The sequence below is a fragment of the Lissotriton helveticus genome, chromosome 4_1 (assembly GCF_964261635.1).
Source record: "Lissotriton helveticus chromosome 4_1, aLisHel1.1, whole genome shotgun sequence".
NCBI classification, from domain to species: domain Eukaryota; kingdom Metazoa; phylum Chordata; class Amphibia; order Caudata; family Salamandridae; genus Lissotriton; species Lissotriton helveticus.
In genome coordinates, this window is record NC_136063.1 from 645,906,763 (window position 1) to 645,927,046 (window position 20,284).

The window sequence follows — 20,284 nt, forward strand, 5'->3', positions numbered from 1 at the left end:
GGTCAGAGTCTGCTTGGAGGTTAATGTTGTGCAGAGTAAAGTTCATCATTGAAGGGCAGTTTTGAACTTTCTCTCTTCCAGCACAAGGGCAGGTAACCCAAGAACATGCTATGGAAGGTGTTTCTGAGGCAAATGAGCACAAATAAAAATAAAAATGAAATTAAAAAAACATAGCTAGCCACAATGTAAGTCCCACAGTACAGGGAAGTAGGCAATACATTACTATTCTATGTCAAACAAAATTGACAGTCAATCATGGGAAAGAAGGAGAATGTGGACAAAACAATGTCATTTAACGATATATGTTCTTGCCAGGTGGCTGAATAAAAAACAGGCGAACAGACCAAAAAAAACCATTAATATGCTTGTGAGAAAACCAAAATGATTAACCATAACAATATACAAAGGGCCTCACAAATTAAAATACACACATTAAAATAAAATTTTTCATTTGCAGTAAAACCAAAATTCATATAGATATTAAAATATAACATTTCCCATCCAAAAAAGAATAAAAATATTCTACTTAGAGTTGTGTAGCCAATGTTCTTGATTTTGAACCTGTATCTCCCAAAAATCCAATCCACAAAACAGTAGAAAATAAAAACTATGGGCCTGATTACGATGGCAGTAAGACGATCATCTGACCGCCATCTCCATGGGAATGAAAGCACTTCACCTGTATTCAACAATTCTACCTGCATAATTAAGATGTGAACGCCATTTCGGCTTGTGCTGTGGGCTGGGAAAGGGCCGCAGCCCAAGCCTTAATGGAAAATTGCATTTTTATTTATCATCCATGCGCCGTGTGCCAGGCACCATGTTGTGGTTGCCACACTGGGCATGGAGGTTTGGGGGCACCATATGTGCCCACTGTGACCATGGCTGAGGCCTACAGGTGTCAGGGTCCCTGTCAGGGGCCCCTAAAGTCCCATTCTATTTGCCTTTTCCATGGAGTTAGACTGCCAAGGATCCCAGGGCTGACACTTCCAATACTTCCTGTGTGTTTGAATGTAAACCATCCCACAATGATCCTCTTTACTTAAAACCAACATGGCAGAACCTTTCTTCCCTTGTGGAGAGAGTTCCCTGTGCCCAGCCAGAGGTGTGGCTATGATAATAGGCAAACCCTCCCTTGTGGTAACTCAAAACTAGGGGCCTGATTATGATAGCAGTTGGACCGCCACTGACAGGAGGTCGGTGGCGGTCTGACAGCCCTTCGGTCAGAACGCCGTATCATATTGCCGGTGGTTGGACCGACATCTGTTGGACCACAGACCACTGCCTTTGTCAGGATCAGAGATCCTGGCGGGGTGGCGGTCGGAGCAGCATCCGATTATGGCAGCAGTGCTGAGGCAGGCATCGCTGTCGGGATTTAGATATCCCTTTCTGACAGCCTTTTCATGGTTGGAAAAGCGTCAAGAGAAGGTTCGAGGAAAGGGATATTGGGGGCCCAAACAGGGCCCCCTGCCATCATAGGCCAATGAGGAGTGGCCCTGGGGGCATACATAGTGCTCCAACTCACTCACTGGTTCATGGCACACAATGCATGGACCTGCAGGAGGTGGTGCACGGTGGCAGCATGTGCTGCTGCCCTTTGCCAATGCCACAGCATGCCACCACCCCAGTTCTGACAGCATTGCAACCACCAGCCCTGCGGTCGCATCGAAATGCAGCAGTAGGACCACCGTATGCTTTTCGGGTGGTCTTGTAACTGCTGCAATACCGGTCGGAGGTCCAAACACCCGGTATCATAATCAGGCCCTTGTTCTGGGGCAGCCCCTCTTGCACTGGGAATGGTGCTTGTCTGTAGAGGAGGCAGGCCCTGAGCCACATCCGTCTATGACAAGGGAGGCACCCTGACATTTGTGTGGATATGATGATGGGCCCTCCCTTGTGGTCACTTAAATTTAGCCTCTCTATATACCAAATATCAACCTGTTTTTAAATTAACTACATAAAATAAATGTGAATACTGCCACAAAATTCTAACAAAAAATTGTAAAAAACAACATTATATACAACAATATTTGTGCAAATAATATATTTATTAAACAATACTAATAACAAGATTAAAACATTATACTCTCCTTTGATATTTATGTCCACTGTATATTTGACTTCACTTTATTCCTGTAAAGATATTTTGGTATCAAGATATTTTTGTCGATATTCTGTCCTTTTCGGGAAACATCCTTTACAACGTGGTGTTTACACAGCGCGAACTTTACGACGCAGCCATTCCAACGCAAGTCGTTACTACGACTTGCGGTGGATGGCGCTCTTGCTTAAGGAATAGTTTAATTTTCTATTCCAACACCTTCCCTACTGTTACGTGGGCTGGAGTAGGAAAAGAAAATTAAATGTATCCTCAATCCAGCGCCCTCCAACGCAAGTTGTTGTAACGACTTGCGTTGTGAAAACCGCATTGTAAAGTACTCAAGTAATCAAAATGATCGCGTTATACTGACGTACATTCGTCCTTTTCACTAGTCATGAAAGAATTGAGGTACCCTTTGTATTGCTTTATATCTGGAGTGTCATAGTTTGCGAGTATGCTACCTGTAGGATTGGGTTCTCCTAAAAGTTGGAAATAAGAAAAAGGAGGATCCTCTTCAAGCCAGTGGAGATTTAGAGCTACCATTTTATTGATCTTGTTGAACATGGTGGTCTTTAACCGCTCTGAGCAGATGAGTATTTTTCTTCTTTTTAGTTCGTCAGGATTAATTTAGGCAGAAGTCTCACATTTTATGTAGTCTTCTCATTTCCACTAGGTCTACTATTTATCAATGAATTGGGGTTATCACAGCAACATAATAAACAATTGCGACAGTTACCCACAAGGATGAGGCTGTTTATTTATTTATTAAAGTTCACAATATGAAGAAATATGTTTCCCAGTGCATTTCTCATGGGAAATAAACTCCCTTGCTACCTCAGTGACTGTCTAACAAGGGGCCTGATGTACAAAATGTTTTAACAGTTACACCAATTCTGACTATATGGTACAGGAAAAGGTTTTTTTTTATTTGTACAAACCTCATTTTAGGGGTTGGTAATTTACTAAATAAATTAGTACGACTCCTAAAATGGGGTTTTAACTCCATAAAGAATTGCAATTTAGAAGCAGAGTACTGTGGGTGTCTCTTCCAAATAGCAATTCTTTTGGCGATGTATCTGTTTTATGACCTTAATCTTATTGCCAAACATTGCAAATTTACAGGCTTCTGACATCAGGAGGTAAGCCATTTGCAAAATGGAAGCAGTTCCCATGAGACCCATTTCCCTTTGTATGTTATAAAGAATTGTTGGGGAGTAGGAAGTGGTCGAAGGGACCACTGCCAACACTGAATCAAATGTGTCTTTAAAAAAAGTAACCTTTCGCCCCCTATCCCTAATAAAAATGTTCGGCATCTAAAACATGAAACACTTTCTTTATTTAAGTGTAATCACAGGCATGGTGGTTTATTAACCCTAGTGATGCCATCCAATCAAAGTAAGTCGCAATTTGAAACCTACCTCGTTAATATTCCTGAGGTAGGTAAGAGTACATATAAATCAATAAAGGCTAGCTAGTTTAAGGGAAATATTAGGGAGACTCTGGTACGTCAGCAGTGACAATATGTGGGAAAAACACTGTTTTCCTTTGAAAGCCCTCACCCACCGACCTAGTCGGTGGCATGCTTCATCATCGGGCCCACCACAGTGGCACCGAATGTGCCCCGGGTGTGCTTCAACGCCAGGTGACTGCGGAGCTGGTATGTTGCTGAGTGTGCAGTGAAGGGGTGTGAAGGTGAGAAATTAAAATGCTATCCAGGAGGTCCCAGCACCCGAGGGTATTAGCAATATTTAATGAACTGGGCCTCTGTTAGCAGGTTAAAAAGGCAATAGGACGTTTTAAGGGAGAGTTACAATGACCTCCAGCGTCCAGTGTGGTCTACATGTTTCTGCCAGTGCCTTTGTTGTAAGCTGGCTTTCCTCAGGACCAAAAAGGGGTGAAAAGTGCAAATAATGATAAACTATATTAAGTGAGTGTAGTTATTTTCTCTATGTGTCGCGCACGCTAAGGCGCTGTAGCTGTTAGAGGGGGATTCCCTCAAGCTTTTTCTGTTATTTCAATGTAAAAAGCCTCATGGGTCGCCTGGCAGAGAAAGAGACCGAGTAGTTCGGTCTGGTTCCTCCTAGGACCTATTCATCCATCCGCGGCGCCCGAAATGCAGATGTCGACCACACTGGACGCTGGAGGTCATTGTAACTCTCCCTTAAAACGTCCTATTGCCTTTTTAACCTGCTAACAGAGGCCCAGTTCATTAAATATTGCTAATACCCTCGGGTGCTGGGACCTCCTGGATAGCATTTTAATTTCTCACCTTCACACCCCTTCACTGCACACTCAGCAACATACCAGCTCCGCAGTCACCTGGCGTTGAAGCACACCCGGGGCACATTCGGTGCCACTGTGGTGGGCCCGATGATGAAGCATGCCACCGACTAGGTCGGTGGGTGAGGGCTTTCAAAGGAAAACAGTGTTTTTCCCACATATTGTCACTGCTGACGTACCAGAGTCTCCCTAATATTTCCCTTAAACTAGCTAGCCTTTATTGATTTATATATATAAACTGGGGATACAGGCTAGCTTATCTAGTCCTCTCTCTCTTGTTGATCTGTATAAAGGTAAGAGTACAACCACCCTTATTTATTTATTTATTTATTTATTTATAAATATACCCTTGAATGGGAATTTTGCAAACTTATCAATTGTTGCATGGGTTGGTTCACAAAATTCCACACTAGACCAAAAATATTGACCGCAATTTGCAACCAGTATTCTATGACCATTGTTATGTACATCAGTCCTAAGATTCTTTAAAGCAGTTGGGGAGCACTTATGCTGTTTTTTCAGTTGCAGGCTGGGTATCCACACTCACAGATGGATGTTACCTCGTTGGTAAGGATTTACTTTTCAGTGTGATTGAAGCTTTTCACTTTTCGGCCAACAGGCATTAACCAATTCACACTAAGAGGGGGAAAGAGTGCTGTAAACACTAAGGGCCCAATTACTAGTTTAGTGGTGCAGGAGCGGACTGTGATGCTGGCAGCCTGCTTCTGCACCACCAAACCTGTGGTAGGGGCCCCTGCCAGATTAGGAGTTCTGGCAGGCTTTTTTTGGCCATTCCCACTGCGGTGCCTCAGAAAATGGGCACCGCAACAGGAGAGTCAAAAACAGTTCCTGCGCAACATGGACTTTAAAGTCCATGCCCCCTGCACATATCCACATGATGTGAGGCACCCGGGGGCATTGTAGGCCCCCCTTTGTTTCCTCTCCATCATGGTTTTCATGCAGGAGGAACTGCAATAACAAGCATGGTGGAGAGGAAACTCGTAATATGCTTGACGGAACCGACATGGTCCCGACAAGCATATTGTGGCCTCAAGGCGGCCATGTCACCACCAGGGAATGGCGGTCCCATGATGGCAGCAGTCTCAGGGCGGTCGACTGCACAACTCATAATGGGGAGGTTGGGCCACTAGTGTGGAGGTGTCTGTACTGCCACTGCTGCGCCACCATGAGTCTGGCAGTCCTCGGATCCCCAGACTTGTAATTACGGCATAATTGTCTGTGCATAAAACAGTGCCACTCTGTGAGCAGATGAAGAGTCACTCTCGACCATTACAATAGAAACCGGCATATAAAGGTTCAAACTTTCCGCTTCAGATTATGACACCAATCAAGCTCTAAGATATCAATGCTTATATGATACAATTAGGAGTGTTTGGCTTGCATTATGCTTTTCAGTGTGGAGGAACCAGCATACAATGCTGGCAAAATGAATTCTAAATGATGTCCTGAATTGTATCTAACTGAGTATGTTCGTTATTGAGTCTCCAGCCAAACTACTGTTTTGTGCCACTTTCGGGTGTACTAACTTTAGACTTGCAGTTTGTGAATGGCAAAAAGCTTATGCTTTGAAAGTTGTACATGTTTACCCTAAACTCCTCTCTGACCCTTCCTTTACTTCTTTATACTCCTCCCTAAATCCCACCTAATTTGAAGTAAGTTGGCCCCTTCTCCATCCCCTCCCACTTTTACTATGAATTCGTAAACTTACACGTGTGAGGATTTCACCGCAAAAAATCTAGAAGAGTTGGAGGTGGACATGACCACTCATAGGTTTGCGTGTAGAATTTTGTAGTAATATTTTATTAGCACTATTGAGGAACTGCTAAGCATATTACAAAATTCAGTCTACAGTTTGTGAATTGGCCCAAGTGTATTTACTCTTGATATGCTGTCAATGAGCTACAATGCAAAAAATATATATATTTAACTTTTTTTAAAGTATGTTTATTGGCACTCTTTGAAATCATCACATACAGCCATTTGCTAATGACCTGTTCACAAGAATACATGAGTACATCAATATTGTTACCATTTAAATGACAAGTAACTACCCTTAGTGATTTCAACTTCTCTGAGGATCATGGTTTCTTGGGTATGGTAAGTTACATGTACAGTCTGAGGGAGAGTAACACATGCAGCAGCCCTGTGGTGCCAGTGAATAGCCTGTGACCAGGAGTCTCCTCCATCTGTTCAGATATAGAAATCAGTGGCAAGTTGGCAATCCAACCAATGGACACCATACTAGGAGAACAAAAAGTAAATTAAGACAAACAGTAAAGTGGGGGAGAACTCCCACACCTATGCCTCAAGGAGACCACTGTCTATTATCAGTAGGATATGAGGGAAAAGAGGGGCCCTCACGGCAGGGAGAGCAGGTGGGAAAGGGGGCACCCACCCCTCTCTACTGGGCCTGGAGACCCTCAAATCACAGGAACAGGGCTGGACACTCTCTCTCTTTTGCACAGCTGATCTCAGATTCTGTCTTTGTTGATGTGTCTGAGCCCCCCTGTCAGGGCCCTCGTCACCTGTCATGTTTTCATTATCATCCACAATCTCCGTCCACTGCCCTGCGATAGGGGGGTAGGCACACCTCTCTCCCTTCCTCGTACAACAACACCCTTTCCTCAGCCCTTGTCCAAGTGGTCACATCTTTCTCCCACACCCCAAGATCAGGACTCACAGTGCATTTCAAGGCCATTGCTATCTGCTGTTTAGCCAGCTCAAATGCCAAATTCCAAAACCTGTTGCCAACTATTTTGGGCTTAGGCCTGGGAAATGCATCTAGGAGGCAAGCCTTCACCATTCATGGAATAGAGCGATTGGGGCCCTTGCTTAGCTTGTCCAGAATTGTCGTCCAATAATCTCATAATCGGGGAAAACCCATGTTTATCTGGCAGAAGTCAGCGTACGGGTGCACGCAACTTGGGCCACCCTGTGGCTCACTCCCATAAATGGCATATATTCTGTGCGGTATCAGATATGTTATGTAGGTGTAAATAATTTGTATATATTGTTGGTGTGTGTTCCTGGACACCTTGTGGTGATATGCTAACATACTACACCATTCAGGCTCCTGGATCTCGCAACCCAGCACCTTCTCTCATTTGTTTTTTAATCCCCTGAGGTGTCTACCTGCTATACCATTCAGTGTCCTGTAAAACCGAGTTACTAACTGTCGGGCTGTTCCCAATGTCAGCAGCAGTTGTGAAACCTTGTGTGTCTGGGGTTCCTCATCTCTTCACTCCATGGGACACTCTACGCCCATATCAAGGCTTCATATGTCAGGAACTGACCAGGGGGCAGGTCCCTCTGGGCTGACAACTCTTCTGAACGCAACAGCACACCCATGTAAAAGAACTCCCCCACTGTCACAAATCCAGATTCAGTCCAGGCTCCCATCTAAACTGTCGTGAAGTAGGCTAGGTCTCCATGTGGAATGCCCACCAGCAGCAGAGTAGGGGCATTCAATGGTCTCCTCCCGGCAAGTTAAACACAGCAGTGCCAGTAGTACAATCTAGCAGCCAATAGCAGGTCAGGGAGTGAAAATGTCACTGCTGGACATAATAGTTTGGCCAACAGGGCACTCTGATTGAGTACTCTGCCAAGAGGGCCTAGATCCTCCTGTCAAACTCTGGCCAGCTATAGAGAAATCCGATTAGTGCTGGGCAACCAACAAGTAGAGTATGAAGTTGTGGGCTCCCAGCCCCCCTCGGTTTGCCGTCATTATAGTGTGGCCAGGGACACTCTTTGGAGGACACCACCCCAGATAAGCTCTCTGACACGGGAGTCCAGCTGACAAAACCAAAACCCCAGTATGCTAACCGGGAGAAGAAGTGAAGCAACTGTAGGAATATTACCATATTTGAAATTGCAAAGCGTGCCAATGGGGCCAGCTTGAGTTACTGCCAAAAGGGCACACTGGACCGAAGGGACTGCAGCAGAGTGCCCTACCCAGGTTACCCTCCCTCAAATCAACTAGAATGTGGCAGATCTGGATCCCCTGGTACTTCAATAAGTTGCCCCAAGTTAGGTCCTTCAGGGCTGCTGGTGGGTGGGGGAGCCATGTGGTGCCACGAATAGACAGGTCTTAGCATGGTTGACCCGCAGCGCCGATAATGCACCAAACTCATCTAGGTGTCTCATCTTGGGGCCCAAAGTGGTACAAAAGGGGGTGGTGATGGACGGAGCATCTGAACCAATCAAACACTCACACCCAGTCAACAGATCTGGGTTTAATCCATCATCATTCTTTAGCCCACTCTGCCACCCCAATTCAGACCTGGCCATATGCAAATTAGTTTGACCCTGTCCCTCATGGGAGCAGTCCAGCCCGAACTGCCAAGCCATGCCTTCCCTGGACCGGAAACAAGCTTCCGAGGACCGGTTTCTGGCATTTTAGCTGTCTTCAGCCTGGTTTGCTTGAATCCAGTGGCAAAGTGAGAAAGGGACTCACGTCTGAGCATACCCTGCCAACCTATGGCGAACAAAGTGGTACAAAAGGGGGTGGTGATGGACGGAGCATCTGAACCAATCAAACACTCACATCCAGTCAACAGATCTGGGTTTAATCCAACACCATTCTTTAGCCCACTCTGCCACCCCAGTTTAGACATGGCCATATGCAAATCAGTCTGACCCTGTGCCTCACGGGAACAGTCCAGCCCGAACTGCCAAGCCATGCCTTCCGTGGATCGGAAACAAGCTTCCGAGGACCGGTTTCTGGCATTTCAGCCGTCTTCAGCCCTGCTTGCTTGAATCCAGTGGCAAAGTGAGCAAGGGACTCACGTCTGAGCATACCCTGCCAACTTATGGCGAACAAAGTGGTACAAAAGGGGGTGGTGATGGACGGAGCATCTGAACCAATCAAACACTCACACCCAGTCAACAGATCTGGGTTTAATCCATAACCATTCTTTAGCCCACTCTGCCACCCCAGTTCAGACATGGCCATATGCAAATCAGTCTGACCCTGTGCCTCATAGGAACAGTCCAGCCCGAACTGCCAAGCCATGCCTTCCCTGGACCGGAAACAAGCTTCCGAGTACCGGTTTCTGGAATTTCAGTCGTCTTCAGCCCGGCTTGCTTGAATCCAGTGGCAAAGTGTGCAAGGGACTCATGTCTGAGCATACCCTGCCAACTTATGGCGAACAAAGCGGTACAAAAGGGAGTGGTGATGGACGGAGCATCTGAACCAATCAAACACTCAAACCCAGTTAACAGATCTGTGTTTAAATCATCACCGTTCCTTAGCCGACTCTGCCAACCCAGTTCAGACATGGCCATATGCAAATCAGTCTGACCCTGTGCCTCATAGGAACAGTCCAGCCCGAACTGCCAAGCCATGCCTTCCCTGGACCGGAAACAAGCTTCCGAGGACCGGTTTCTGGCATTTCAGCCGTCTACAGCCCGGCTTGCTTGAATCAGTTCGGGCTGGACTGTTCCTATGAGGCACAGGGTCAGACTGATTTGCATATGGCCATGACTGAACTGGGGTGGCAGAGTGGGCTAAAGAATGGTGATGGATTAAACCCAGATCTGTTGACTGGGTGTGAGTGTTTGATTGGTTCAGATGCTCCGTCCATCACCACCCCCTTTTGTATCACTTTGTTCGCCATAAGTTGGCAGGGTATGCTCAGACGTGAGTCCCTTGCTCACTTTGCCACTAGATTCAAGCAAGCCGGGCTGAAGACGGCTGAAATGCCAGAAACCGGTCCTCGGAAGCTTGTTTCCGGTCCAGGGAAGGCATGGCTTGGCCTGTTCCTATGAGGCACAGGGTCAGACTGATTTTCATATGGCCATGTCTGAACTGGGGTGGCAGAGTGGGCTAAAGAACGGTGATGGATTAAACCCAGATCTGTTGACTGGGTGTGAGTGTTTGATTGGTTCAGATGCTCCGCCCATCACCACCCCCTTTTGTACCGCTTTGTTCGCCATAAGTTGGCAGGGTATGCTCAGACGTGAGTCTCTTGCTCACTTTGCCACTAGATTCAAGCAATCCGGGCTGAAGACGGCTGAAATGCCAGAAACCGGTCCTCGGAAGCTTGTTTCCTGTCCAGGGAATGCATGGCTTGGCAGTTCGGGCTGGACTGTTCCTATGAGGCACAGGGTCAGACTGATTTGCATATGGCCATGTCTGAACTGGGGTGGCAGAGTGGGCTAAAGAACGGTGATGGATTAAACCCAGATCAGTAGACTGGGTGTGAGTGTTTGATTGGTTCAGATGCTCCCTCCATCACCACCCCCTTTTGTACCGCTTTGTTCGCCATAAGTTGGCAGGGTATGCTCAGACGTGAGTCCCTTGCTCACTTTGCCAATGGATTCAAGCAAGCCGGGCTGAAGACGGCTGAAATGCCAGAAACCGGTCCTCGGAAGCTTGTTTCCGGTCCAGGGAAGACATGGCTTGGTAGTTCGGGCTGGACTGTTCCTATGAGGCACAGGGTCAGACTGATTTGCATATAGCCATGTCTGAACTGGGGTGGCAGAGTGGGCTCAAGAACGGTGATGGAGTAAACCCAGATCTGTTGACTGGGTGTGAGTGTTTGATTGGTTCAGATGCTCCGTCCATCACCACCCCCTTTTGTACCGCTTTGTTCGCCATAAGTTGGCAGGGTATGCTCAGACATGAGTCCCTTGCTCACTTTGCCACTGAATTCAAGCAAGCCGGGCTGAAGACGGCTAAAATGCCAGAAACTGGTCCTCGTAAGCTTGTTTCCGGTCCAGGGAAGGCATGGCTTGGCAGTTCGGGCTGGACTGTTCCTATGAAGCACAGGGGCAGACTTATTTGCATATGGCCATGTCTGAACTGTGGTGGCAGAGTGGGCTAAAGAACGGTGATGGATTCAACCCAGATCTGTTGACTGGGTGTGAGTGTTTGATTGGTTCAGATGCTCCGTCCATCACCACCCCCATTAATACCGCTTTGTTCGCCATAAGTTGGCCGGGTATGCTCAGACGTGAGTCCCTTGCTCACTTTGCCACTGGATATAAGGAAGCCGGCGGAAGACGGCTGAAATGCCAGAAACTGGTCCTCGGAAGCATGTTTCCAGTCCAGGGAAGGCATGGCTTGGCAGTTCGGGCTGGAATGTTCTTATGAGGCACAGGGTCAGACTGATTTGCATATGGCCATGTCTGAACAGGGGTGGCAGAGTGGGCTAAGGACCGGTGATGGATTAAACCCAGATCTGTTGACTGGGTGTGAGTGTTTGATTGGTTCAGCTGCTCCGACAATCACCACCCCCTTTTGTACCGCTTTGTTCTCCATAAGTTGGCAGGGTATGTTCAGACGTGAGTCCCTTGCTCACTTTGCCACTGGATTCAAGCAAGCCGGGCTGAAGACGGCTGAAATGCCTGAAACTGGTCCTCGGAAGCTTGTTTCCGGTCCAGGGAAGGCATGGCTTGGCAGTTCGGGCTGGACTGTTCCTATGAGGCACAGGGTCAGACTGATTTGCATATGGCCATGTCTGAACTGGGGTGGCAGAGTGGGCTAAAGAACGGTGATGGATTAAACCCAGATCTGTTGACTGGGTGTGAGTGTTTGATTGGTTCAGATGCTCTGTCCATCACCACCCCCTTTTGTACCGCTTTGTTCGCCATAAGTTGGCAGGGTATGCTCAGACATGAGTCCCTTGCTCACTTTGCCACTGGATTAAAGCAATCCGGGCTGAAGACGGCTGAAATGCCAGAAACCGGTCCTTGGAAGCTTGTTTCCTGTCCAGGGAAGGCATGGCTTGGCAGTTCGGGCTGGACTGTTCCTATGAGGCACAGGGTCAGACTGATTTGCATATGGCCATGTCTGAACTGGGGTGGCATAGTGGGCTAAAGAACGGTGATGGATTAAACCCAGATCAGTAGACTGGGTGTGAGTGTTTGATTGGTTCAGATGCTCCGTCCATCACCACCCCCTTTTGTACCGCTTTGTTCGCCATAAGTTGGCAGGGTATGCTCAGACGTGAGTCCCTTGCTCACTTTGCCAATGGATTCAAGCAAGCCGGGCTGAAGACGACTGAAATGCCACAAACCGGTCCTCGGAAGCTTGTTTCCGGTCCAGGGAAAACATGGCTTGGCAGTTCTGGCTGGACTGTTCCTATGAGGCACAGGGTCAGACTGATTTGCTTATGTCCATGTCTGAACTGGGGTGGAAGAGTGGGCTAAAGAACGGTGATGGATTAAACCCAGATCCGTTGACTGGGTGTGAGTGTTTGATTGGTTCAGATGCTCCGTCCATCACCACCCCCTTTTGTACCGCTTTGTTTGCCATAAGTTGGCAGGGTATTCTCAGACGGGAGTCCCTTGCTCACTTTGCCACTGGATTCAAGCAAGCCGGGCTGAAGACGGCTGAAATGCCAGAAACCGGTCCTCAGAAGCTTGTATCCGGTCCAGGGAAGGCATGGCGCAGCAGTTCAGGCTGGATGGTTCCTATGAGGCACAGGGTCAGACTGATTTGCATATGGCCATGTCTGAACTGTGGTGGCAGATTGGGCTAAAGAACGGTGATGGATTAAACCCAGATCTGTTGACTGGGTGTGAGTTTTTGATTGGTTCAGATGCTCCGTCCATCACCACCCCCATTAATACCGCTTTGTTCGCCATAAGTTGGCCGGGTATGCTCAGACGTGAGTCCCTTGCTCACTTTGCTACTGGATATAAGGAAGCCGGGCTGAAGACGGCTGAAATGCCAGAAACTGGTCCTCGGAAGCTTGTTTCCGGTCCAGGGAAGGCATGGCTTGGCAGTTCGGGCTGGACTGTTCCTATGAGGCACAGGGTCAGACTGATTTGCATATAGCCATGTCTGAACTGGGGTGGCAGAGTGGGCTAACGACCGGTGATGGATTAAACCCAGATCTGTTGACTGGGTGTGAGTGTTTGATTGGTTCAGATACTCCGTCCATCACCACCCCCTTTTGTTCCGCTTTGTTCGCCATAAGTTGGCAGGGTATGCTCAGACGTAAGTCCCTTGCTCACTTTGCCACTGAATTCAAGCAAGCCAGGCTGAAGACGGCTGAAATGCCAGAAACCGGTCCTCGGATGCTTGTTTCCGGTCCAGGGAAGGCATGGCTTGGCAGTTCAGGCTGGAATGTTCCTAGGAAGCACAGGGTCAGACTGATTTGCATATGGCCATGTCTGAACTGGGGTGGCAGAGTGGGCTAAAGAACGGTGATGGATTAAACCCAGATCTGTTGACTGGGTGTGAGTGTTTGATTGGTTCAGATGCTCCGTCCATCACCACCCTTTTTTGTACTGCTTTGTTCGCCATAAGTTGGCAGGGTATGTTCAGACGTGAGTCCCTTGCTCACTTTGCCACTGGATTCAAGCAAGCCAGGCTGAAGACGGCTGAAATGCCAGAAACCGGTCCTCGGAAGCTTGTTTCCCGTCCAGGGAAGGCATGGCATGGCAGTTCGGGCTGGACAGTTGCTATGAGGCACAGGGATAGACTGATTTGCATATGGCTATGTCTGAACTGGGGTGGCAGAGTGGGCTAAGGAATGGTGATGGATTAAACCCAGATCTGTTGATTGGGTGTGAGTGTTTGATTGGTTCAGATGCTCCGTCCATCACCACCCGCTTTTGTTCCGCTTTGTTCGCCATAAGTTGGCAGGGTATGTTCAGACGTGAGTCCCTTGCACACTTTGCCACTGAATTCAAGCAAGCCAGGCTGAAGGCGGCTGAAATGCCAGATACCGGTCCTCGGAAGCTTGTTTCCGGTCCAGGGAAGGCATGGCTTGGCAGTTCAGGCTGGAATGTTCCTATGAAGCACAGGGTCAGACTGATTTGCATATGGCCATGTCTGAACTGGGGTGGCAGAGTGGGCTGAAGAACGGTGATGGATTAAATCCAGATCTGTTGACTGGGTGTGAGTGTTTGATTGGTTCAGATGCTCCGTCCATCACCACCCTCTTTTGTACTGCTTTGTTCGCCATAAGTAGGCAGGGTATGCTCAGACGTGAGTCCCTTGCTCACTTTGCCACTGGATTCAAGCAAGCCGGGCTGAAGACGGCTGAAATGCCAGAAACCCGTCCTCGGAAGCTTGTTTCCGGTCCAGGGAAGGCATGGCTTGGCAGTTTGGGCTGGACTGTTCCTATGAGCACAGGGTCAGACTGATTTCCATATGGCCATGTCTGAACTGGGGTGGCAGAGTGGGCTAAAGCACGGTGATGGATTAAACCCAGATCTGTTGACTGGATGTGAGTGTTTGATTGGTTCAGATGCTCCGTCCATCACCACCCCATTTTGTACCGGACTGTTCCCATGAGGCACAGGGTCAGACTGATTTGCATATGGCCATGTCCTAACTGGGGTGGCAGAGTGGACTAAAGAATGGTGATGGATTAAACCCAGATCTGTTGACTGGGTGTGAGTGTTTGATTGGTTCAGATGCTCCGTCCATCACCACCCCCTTTTGTATCACTTTGTTCGCCATAAGTTGGCAGGGTATGCTCAGACGTGAGTCCCTTGCTCACTTTGCCACTAGATTCAAGCAAGCCGGGCTGAAGACGGCTGAAATGCCAGAAACCGGTCCTCGGAAGCTTGTTTCCGGTCCAGGGAAGGCATGGCTTGGCCTGTTCCTATGAGGCACAGGGTCAGACTGATTTTCATATGGCCATGTCTGAACTGGGGTGGCAGAGTGGGCTAAAGAACGGTGATGGATTAAACCCAGATCTGTTGACTGGGTGTGAGTGTTTGATTGGTTCAGATGCTCCGCCCATCACCACCCCCTTTTGTACCGCTTTGTTCGCCATAAGTTGGCAGGGTATGCTCAGACGTGAGTCTCTTGCTCACTTTGCCACTAGATTCAAGCAATCCGGGCTGAAGACGGCTGAAATGCCAGAAACCGGTCCTCGGAAGCTTGTTTCCTGTCCAGGGAAGGCATGGCTTGGCAGTTCGGGCTGGACTGTTCCTATGAGGCACAGGGTCAGACTGATTTGCATATGGCCATGTCTGAACTGGGGTGGCAGAGTGGGCTAAAGAACGGTGATGGATTAAACCCAGATCAGTAGACTGGGTGTGAGTGTTTGATTGGTTCAGATGCTCCCTCCATCACCACCCCCTTTTGTACCGCTTTGTTCGCCATAAGTGGCAGGGTATGCTCAGACGTGAGTCCCTTGCTCACTTTGTCAATGGATTCAAGCAAGCCGGGCTGAAGACGGCTGAAATGCCAGAAACCGGTCCTCGGAAGCTTGTTTCCGGTCCAGGGAAGACATGGCTTGGTAGTTCGGCCTGGACTGTTTCTATGAGGCACAGGGTCAGACTGATTTGCATATGGCCATGTCTGAACTGGGGTGGCAGAGTGGGCTCAAGAACGGTGATGGAGTAAACCCAGATCTGTTGACTGGGGATGAGTGTTTGATTGGTTCAGATGCTCCGTCCATCACCACCCCCTTTTGTACCGCTTTGTTCGCCATAAGTTGGCAGGGTATGCTCAGACGTGAGTCCCTTGCTCACTTTGCCACTGGATATAAGGAAGCCGGCGGAAGACGGCTGAAATGCCAGAAACTGGTCCTCGGAAGCATGTTTCCAGTCCAGGGAAGGCATGGCTTGGCAGTTCGGGCTGGAATGTTCTTATGAGGCACAGGGTCAGACTGATTTGCATATGGCCATGTCTGAACAGGGGTGGCAGAGTGGGCTAAGGACCGGTGATGGATTAAACCCAGATCTGTTGACTGGGTGTGAGTGTTTGATTGGTTCAGCTGCTCCGACAATCACCACCCCCTTTTGTACCGCTTTGTTCTCCATAAGTTGGCAGGGTATGTTCAGACGTGAGTCCCTTGCTCACTTTGCCACTGGATTCAAGCAAGCCGTGCTGAAGACGGCTGAAATGCCTGAAACTGGTCCTCGGAAGCTTGTTTCCGGTCCAGGGAAGGCATGGCTTGGCAGTTCGGGCTGGACTGTTCCTATGAGGCACAGGGTCAGACTGATTTGCATATGGCCATGTCTGAACTGGGGTGGCAGAGTGGGCTAAAGAACGGTGATGGATTAAACCCAGATCTGTTGACTGGGTGTGAGTGTTTGATTGGTTCAGATGCTCCGTCCATCACCACCCCCTTTTGTACCGCTTTGTTCGCCATAAGTTGGCAGGGTATGCTCAGACATGAGTCCCTTGCTCACTTTGCCACTGGATTAAAGCAATCCGGGCTGAAGACGGCTGAAATGCCAGAAACCGGTCCTTGGAAGCTTGTTTCCTGTCCAGGGAAGGCATGGCTTGGCAGTTCGGGCTGGACTGTTCCTATGAGGCACAGGGTCAGACTGATTTGCATATGGCCATGTCTGAACTGGGGTGGCAGAGTGGGCTAAAGAACGGTGATGGATTAAACCCAGATCAGTAGACTGGGTGTGAGTGTTTGATTGGTTCAGATGCTCCGTCCATCACCACCCCCTTTTGTACCGCTTTGTTCGCCATAAGTTGGCAGGGTATGCTCAGACGTGAGTCCCTTGCTCACTTTGCCAATGGATTCAAGCAAGCCGGGCTGAAGACGACTGAAATGCCACAAACCGGTCCTCGGAAGCTTGTTTCCGGTCCAGGGAAAACATGGCTTGGCAGTTCTGGCTGGACTGTTCCTATGAGGCACAGGGTCAGACTGATTTGCTTATGTCCATGTCTGAACTGGGGTGGAAGAGTGGGCTAAAGAACGGTGATGGATTAAACCCAGATCCGTTGACTGGGTGTGAGTGTTTGATTGGTTCAGATGCTCCGTCCATCACCACCCCCTTTTGTACCGCTTTGTTTGCCATAAGTTGGCAGGGTATTCTCAGACGGGAGTCCCTTGCTCACTTTGCCACTGGATTCAAGCAAGCCGGGCTGAAGACGGCTGAAATGCCAGAAACCGGTCCTCAGAAGCTTGTATCCGGTCCAGGGAAGGCATGGCGCGGCAGTTCAGGCTGGACGGTTCCTATGAGGCACAGGGTCAGACTGTTTTGCATATGGCCATGTCTGAACTGTGGTGGCAGATTGGGCTAAAGAACGGTGATGGATTAAACCCAGATCTGTTGACTGGGTGTGAGTTTTTGATTGGTTCAGATGCTCCGTCCATCACCACCCCCATTAATACCGCTTTGTTCGCCATAAGTTGGCCGGGTATGCTCAGACCTGAGTCCCTTGCTCACTTTGCTGCTGGATATAAGGAAGCCGGGCTGAAGACGGCTGAAATGCCAGAAACTGGTCCTCGGAAGCTTGTTTCCGGTCCAGGGAAGGCATGGCTTGGCAGTTCGGGCTGGACTGTTCCTATGAGGCACAGGGTCAGACTGATTTGCATATAGCCATGTCTGAACTGGGGTGGCAGAGTGGGCTAACGACCGGTGATGGATTAAACCCAGATCTGTTGACTGGGTGTGAGTGTTTGATTGGTTCAGATGCTCCGTCCATCACCACCCCCTTTTGTTCCGCTTTGTTTGCCATAAGTTGGCAGGGTATGCTCAGATGTAAGTCCCTTGCTCACTTTGCCACTGAATTCAAGCAAGCCAGGCTGAAGACGGCTGAAATGCCAGAAACCGGTCCTCGGATGCTTGTTTCCGGTCCAGGGAAGGCATGGCTTGGCAGTTCAGGCTGGAATGTTCCTAGGAAGCACAGGGTCAGACTGATTTGCATATGGCCATGTCTGAACTGGGGTGGCAGAGTGGGCTAAAGAACTGTGATGGATTAAACCCAGATCTGTTGACTGGGTGTGAGTGTTTGATTGGTTCAGATGCTCCGTCCATCACCACCCTTTTTTGTACTGCTTTGTTCGCCATAAGTTGGCAGGGTATGTTCAGACGTGAGTCCCTTGCTCACTTTGCCACTGGATTCAAGCAAGCCGGGCTGAAGATGGCTGAAATGCCAGAAACCGGTCCTCGGAAGCTTGTTTCCGGTCCAGGGAAGGCATGGCTTGGCAGTTCAGGCTGGAATGTTCCTATGAAGCACAGGGTCAGACTGATTTGCATATGGCCATGTCTGAACTGGGGTGGCAGAGTGGGCTGAAGAACGGTGATGGATTAAACCCAGATCTGTTGACTGGGAGTGAGTGTTTGATTGGTTCAGATGCTCCGTCCATCACCACCCTCTTTTGTACTGCTTTGTTCGCCATAAGTAGGCAGGGTATGCTCAGACGTGAGTCCCTTGCTCACTTTGCCACTGGATTCAAGCAAGCCGGGCTGAAGACGGCTGAAATGCCAGAAACCCGTCCTCGGTAGCTTGTTTCCGGTCCAGGGAAGGCATGGCTTGGCAGTTTGGGCTGGACTGTTCCTATGAGCACAGGGTCAGACTGATTTCCATATGGCCATGTCTGAACTGGGGTGGCAGAGTGGGCTAAAGCACGGTGATGGATTAAACCCAGATCTGTTGACTGGGTGTGAGTGTTTGATTGGTTCAGATGCTCCGTCCATCACCACCCCATTTTGTACCGGACTGTTCCCATGAGGCACAGGGTCAGACTGATTTGCATATGGCCATGTCCTAACTGGGGTGGCAGAGTGGACTAAAGAATGGTGATGGATTAAACCCAGATCTGTTGACTGGGTGTGAGTGTTTGATTGGTTCAGATGCTCCGTACATCACCACCCCCTTTTGTACCGCTTTGTTCGCCATAAGTTGGCAGGGTATGCTCAGACGTGAGTCCCTTGCTCAATTTGCCACTGGAATCAAGCAAGCCGGGCTGAAGACGGCTGAAATGCCAGAAACCGGTCCTCGGAAGCTTGTTTCCGGTCCAGGGAAGGCATAGCTTGGCAGTACGGGTTGGACTGTTCCTATGAGGCACAGGGCCAGACTGATTTGCATACGGCAATTTCTGAACTGGGGTGGCACAGTGGGCTAAAGAAGGGTGATGGATTCAACCCAGATCTGTTGACTGGGTGTGAGTGTTTCATTGGTTCAGATGCTCCGTCCATCACCACCCCCTTTTGTACCGCTTTGTTCGCCATAAGTTGGCAGGGTATGCTCAGACGTGAGTCCCTTGCTCACTTTGCCACTGGATGCAAACAAGCTGGGCTGAAGAAGGCTGAAATGCCAGAAACCGGTCCTCGGAAGCTTGTTTCCGGTCCAGGGAAGGCATGGCTTGGCAGTTTGGGCTGGACTGTTCCTATGATGCACAGGGTCAGACTGATTTGCAAATGGCCAAGTCCGAACTGGGGTGGCAGAGTGGGCTAAAGAACGGTGATGGATTAAACCCAGATCTGTTGACTGGGTGTGAGTGTTTGATTGGTTCAGATGCTCCGTCCATCACCACCCCCATTTGTTCAGCTTTGTTCGCCATAAGTTGGCAGGGTATGCTCAGACGTGAGTCCCTTGATCACTTTGCCACTGGATTCAAGCAAGCCGGGCTGAAGACGGCTGAAATGCCAGAAACCGGTCCTCGGAAGCTTGTTTCCGGTCCAGGTAAGGAATGGCTTTGCAGTTCGGGCTGGACTGTTCCTATGAGGCACAGGGTCAGACTGATTTGCATATGGCCATGTCTGTACTGGGGTGGCAGAGTGGGATAAGGAACCGTGATGTATTGAAACCAGATCTGATGACTGGGTGTGAGTGTTTGATTGGTTCAGGTGCTCCGTACATCACCACCCCCTTTTGTACCGCTTTGTTCTCCGTAAGTTGGCAGGGTATGTTCAGACGTTAGTCCCTTGCTCACTTTGCCACTGGATTCAAGCAAGCCGGGCTGAAGACGGCTGAAATGCCAGAAACTGGTCCTCGGAAGCTTGTTTCCAGTCCAGGGAAGGCATGGCTTGGCAGTTCGGGCTGGACTGTTCCTATGAGGCACAGGGTCAGACTGATTTGCATATGGCCATGTTTGAACTGGGGTGGCAGAGTGGGCTAAGGACCGGTGATGGATTAAACCCAGATCTGTTGACTGGGTGTGAGTGTTTGATTGGATCAGATGCTCCGTCCATCACCCCCCCTTTTGTACCGCTTTGTTCTCCATA